Genomic DNA, 6000 nt, shown 5'->3' with positions numbered 1-6000 from the left:
ATAGTACCCCATAGATGCTATCATAGTTTTATTCTGCAGCAGGATTTACAGACAAAGAATATAGATATATGATACAAACCAAACACTTGATTTGTTTGATTTTGGTGAAAGACTTTCTCCTGGTGCAAATGCGTTTTATCTAATGCAGCACTACCATCAGATGGTGACATTAAACATATGCATTTTCTTTTCTAACCAAATTTGTGGAATTTAAAAAATAACTTTAATTTAATGTACCAGTGGGAAACATTCTGACATAATGTGGAAACATGAGGAACACTCTACAGAACTGTGGAAGCCCATCCTGAGTGCCCTGCTGGATTATAGTCACAGGCTTGACTAGGAATGGACCACTGGTGTTCTACTCACTTCAAGGGTTAATGTCTTCATGTACAGTCAGATCTCTCCATCTTTCAAATAGTAAATGTCAAATTGTTTGCTACATTCATCCAGAACCTTAGCAGTTACTCATTACTTTTAAAAGATGCTTGCTAGTGGTCAATAATAGCACTAGTTATTTTTCATAGTTCACCTTCTTCTGTATGCTTTCTGGAATTCCTTAAATATTAACATTAATAGAAATATTAAGTACCTGCAAGTATTTACTTGAAAAAGCTACTTAGTTTCCAATTATTCCACTATTCGTTTTTTTCTTTCTTGAAAACAGAGTTTGAAAGAGAGCTCAATAGCTGACTCATTTCTGAATCATTATTAACATCAGCCCACTAGTCTTTTTTTAAACCTCATTTTAATACATTGGATTTAAAGTTGTTTGTTGTTTTCATTAACTTCAGGAATGCACTGAGTTAGTTGAAAGGAAGCATTATGGAGGGTAAGAAATAATTTTCCATCCAGGTCTCAGAAATGCCCTGTTAGAAAAATCCCTCAGGGCTATAATGGATCCAACAGCTAGTTTTTAAGGTCATCCAAACATTAACAGGTGTAGAACACATGCAATTGGGTGAGTTATTATCACTATATTGATGCTACTACATAACAAGGATGCACTTTGCCAAATTGAAATCAATTTGAACTTGCTATAAAGGCCAACATTGGTACTCACTGGCATTCCCTGGAAAGCAACTGCAGGTGATGCATTTAACAAGTATACACCTGGTTTTCCTAAAAGGCTTCAAGAGGATTGAAGGCTTCAACAAATGTAAAATTGCAGGACAAAACTGCCTCAGCAGCAGGGATGGATGGATGGAGGGTCAGTCAAACATTCAAAATCAGAATAAAAATGTATCAATCCAATGTAATATCTAAATTATTTTATATCCTAAACCAGCCAAAGTGGTTGAAACACTTCTAATACAGTCAGAGAGTACATATGGGAAGTCTTCGTAAGACAACAGCTTTTAGTGTTACTTTGAAAGTTGAACTAAGAAGGGAAAAGGAAAAAGTCATGGGAATACAAATAATAGGATTGAATACAATAACCAGACCAAGTTGTCTTCTCCAAGTTTTTCCATTAAAATCTGCAACTAATCCAGCCCAGTTGAAACAGAAAGGCAATCTCTGGGTAGGTCCTGAATACAGAGCTAGGGCTATTTGTGTTGACACAAGAGTCCCTGCTCTGCGCAATTTCAACCTGAACAAGGATAAAATCCTGTTATGGAGTTACTTTCCTACTTGCAGTCACCTCTTTCCAAGTTGCTGTAACTTACCTTCGACAGTGAGAGCTTGTTGATCAGCTGGTTTTGTTCTTTTATGGTGCTTCATATTTCCTCTCAGATGGTGTCTGCTGGGATCTACAGAAACCATGGCATTTCCACTACAGTTCCCAATAGTGTCTTCAGATCTTAGATGCAGCTGCAGCAGATAAAACCAACTCAAGTTATTACTCTCAGCTGTGGCAGGGAGGCTGCTGTGCTGGCAGTAGCAGCCCATGGGATGCAGGGAAGAGGACCAGCATGTTTGGGCAGAACTGCATTCTCCCACTGTTATTATGAATCAGCACTTCATGTAGGGCCACTCCACAGTGGGACATCAGGCTCCAATATCCCTGTATAGTGAGTCACACTAGCAACCTTCACTTGTTATCAGGGAGATACATCCAGAGGGAGGTAGTGAATAGGGCCACGAGCAGCTGCAGGGAACAAGCCACAACTCTCCCACAGGGCTGCATATGGACTTCCTGTAGGGAAGTTTCACAGCCATGACTGAAGTCATATAATGAGTCACCTAAAAGCAGGATATTATTGGAGGATGCCTTCTGGCCTCATCTGAATCTTCATTAATACCTTTCCCATAAAAATGACACCTAAGCTATGGGAGCCGCAGGACTTAGTAGATGTACAGGAAACCCAAGTCTGAGATTTCATACAATACTAATTTTAGATAAATGAGCTAATATATACATCAGTGTTCAACTGATGAGATGATAATAAAATATGTTCAGTTGAGATTAAGTCATTTCCTATTTTTGCATATAACACAGAGTACTCTTTCATTTATGCAGCAATATGTTTATATTTCACTAAATGCAGTAATCACAAGAAGCACCTTTAGAAGAATTAATATATAAATTATTATAAGTTAAAAAAACCCCAAAACAACAACAACAACAATAGAACAGCACTTCAGTCCTATTAGAAATCCTTCTGCTTCCAATCCCACACCATAAGCACTACGCTATTTGCCAGAGACACCCAAGCGTCAGTCTGTGTCCAAAAGTGGGCCAGGTAGGAGCAGTCCTAGCATGGGGCATGAGAGGGTGGCTCTGTAGAAAGCTCTTATTTAACAGTAAGCTCCAACCTCTTGGTCTTTCCAGTCTTTCTTGGTGGATACTTTGTTCCATCTGTGCTGGTGGAAGATAACTCTCTGCCTCAAGTGGCTTATCCTATGGATGAGGGACAAGTCCCAGGAACTGAAGTAGGACTGTAAATACGACACTGTGGTTGGTCCCAGAAGAGACCAAATCTACTGCACATGCAGTGCACAACCTCTCCAAACCCGCATGATAACTCCATTGTGCTGCACTTGGTTGTGCAATGGATGCCATGCCCAGGTTTTGCTTGATGCTTTGAAGAGTCCTGACTTTCTTAACCAGAGACTGTTACACAGGGGTTTTACACCTTAGCTAAGGGCTGCCATCTCCCACAGTGCACTGTTGGTGCATTAGGCAGGTCTCAGGCTCAAGGGTCCACCTTGTCCACAATGTAAATCTGGTTAAAGAGATGGACAAACAGGGATGGACATCCCTGGCTATACACAAACAAACTATTTACCTTCTCTAAAAAGCAGTCTCTGCCCTTACAGATCACTTTAGTGCAAAGGGGTCTCATAAAGGAGTCTGCTCAGAGACACTGAAGAAAATAACATGTGATTCATACATATATTAACAGTTTCAGCTAGAAAGAACTTTGACCATATTTCAAACTAGAATTAGGCAAAATGACTATATATTTCATAGTGAAAAACCACTAGGATAAATTTAGTGTATTTTTCTGCTATATTGTTCAAATATCTGAAATGCTCTAAATTTAATTTGACAGCCTGAAATATGTTTTGTTTATTCTGCAACAGCTGGTACTCTATTCACAATTTATTTGTGTGCCAGGAAAGACTGGACTTGTTCATGATGGGGACACAAAACCCATAGGAGGGCTTCATCTTTGTGGGGTATGTGATACTAATGCATACAGAAAACTGTGGGCTTAGGTTTGCTGTCTTTTTTTCTCTTTTATAAACAACTAGAAAATATAATAAGAACAGGTAGTCATAGGTCATTGTGTCTGTTTGATTATATAAAAGTAAAGAAATGCCAAATAACTACATCATCTTCTGGGATAAAGCTCTGCCTTCCGTAGTTATTCTGACACAAGGTCTTTGATAATGCCATTAAAGGGCTTTTTGATAGCCTCAAACAAGTGTTGTGTAAACACAAGGCTCATGCCCTTAAACCTCCCACAGACTGATAGAAATCCACTGGTTTAACTTTTTTCTTGATGAGTTTCAGTGGAATCACCATGGTTTAAGGCCCATTAATTCATTTGTCTGTAATGATCCCTATAATACTTTGTTTGTGGTGTAGCTGCAAATTTGCCTCCAAAACAGCTTTCCTGGCTAACAATTTCTCTTATCACCTTAGGATACGACAGATTTCTTTTCATTCTTGAAGGATCTTTCTGCTGATGGAACTCGAGATGTCAGAGATAGCTCTGATAATCTCACACAGAGCAGATACCAGTTTTGATCCTAGACTCAGTAATGTGGCTTTGCAATCAAATCAGAGTCCCAGAGGCTTCTCTGTCTCTCTGTTTGGTGAAACCTTTCCTTTGGAGCAGAAGGAAGTAACTAATTCTCTACTATGAGAGGCAAGGGGATTAAAAACATCAGAAAATGCCCCTCAGTTGACCACCTATTTCATTTTTTACATACTCTGAAGTAATTCATATTGAAGAATAAATCATTCCCTTGAAGAAACACAGAAGAGTGCTTAGACTTGCACACAAGAAACGGTGCACATTGAAAACAAGCAAGTGATACATCTTGGAATTGGGAGTACACTGAGCTGGAGACTCATACCTCCTGTGGCAGAATCTACGCTATTACCAATTTGGGACTGTTACAAACATTGATGTAAAGTCTTATTTGCTCAAAAAAGCTCACTTTACCAAGTTGCATCCAGGGTGAATATCTGGACATGAATCATCAGATCTGACCAGAATCTCATTTCTAGTCTGACATCAGTTACCAACTCACCTTTGATAAAACATTACCTCAATAGGTGCAATAGGTGCAAAAGGCGCTCTCATCAAAAGTCCTGTAGTATAAAAAGCAATGTACAGAAATAAACACCCAAACAACAGAAAAGAAAGGGAAATGTTAGTATGAGTCACCTGACTGAGTGTATATGTATAGTGAAGATCAGAATTGACAATATATTCATTCAATGTTAAAACACTGTTTGCAGAAGGAGAAAGACACACCAAGATTGAAAGACACAAAATTCCTGGAGTTTCTGGTACTTGGATTTTCCTTTAATTATTTCTGGACCCAGATGCAATATTTATATCACCTGTACTAGAGAAGCTTTCATTCCTGTTCCCTCATACAGCACACTGCCTCCCCATATCTGCTGACAGTTTATAATCAGAGCTGTGACTGTAAAGGCAATGTCTAAATGCACTGCTCATCGTCTTGAAGCAAATAAGTGCAAACAACACCATCCCCAAGGCCAGGATATGAAGAACTTCCTTTCAGTGAGTACTAGATCAACCATGTTCCCATTCTTGTTCTTGCACTTACATAGGGCAGATGGTAGCAGAAAGGTTAGAAGATCACTTAATATGGACAGTCCCTCTCTTTAGCCTGCTGATCTGCTACTTTCTCAGATAAAGTGTGGTAGATTATATTAGTGTAGTGCTCTCTTTAATACCCAAGAATAGAAAATAAAGCTTGTTTCCTAGTTCAAGGCTTGTGCGCAGGACTGCAGGGATCAGAGGGATCCTTCAGGATCAAAATGTCCATGATGATAGAGACAAAACCTCCAGTGATCTGAGTAGGCATGTTCCCTCCCATTGCAAAGGTACATCATGAAGACTGTCAGGAAAATATCTCACTTTAAGTGTTTTTAGAGACACTTTTTCCCAGTAGTGGCTGTTGGAATCATCCTTTATTAATGTTTCTCTCAGGATTAGGCTGTCTGTGGAAAGCCATGAATTTGCTAGTTTTCAGTACTGCATTTCACAGCTTACTGGAAGGTCTTTAAACAAGGAAGGAAACCCATATACATGGATTGGAGCAATCCCAGGCACAGCTACAGGTTAGGCAATAAGGAAATTCAGAGCAGCCCTGCTGAGAAGGACTTGGGGGTGTTGGTTGATGAGAAAATGAACATGAGCCAGCTTCAGTGTGTGCTCACAGCCCAGAAAGCCAACCGTATCCTGAGCTGCATCAAAAGGAGCGTGACCAGCAGGTCAAAGGAGGTGATCCTGCCCCTCTACTCTGCTCTTGTGAGACCTCACCTGGAGCATTGTGTGCAGTTCTGGTGTC

Source organism: Melopsittacus undulatus, chromosome 5 (genome assembly GCF_012275295.1).
Source record: "Melopsittacus undulatus isolate bMelUnd1 chromosome 5, bMelUnd1.mat.Z, whole genome shotgun sequence".
NCBI classification, from domain to species: Eukaryota; Metazoa; Chordata; class Aves; order Psittaciformes; family Psittaculidae; genus Melopsittacus; species Melopsittacus undulatus.
This window is presented reverse-complemented; position numbering follows the sequence as displayed.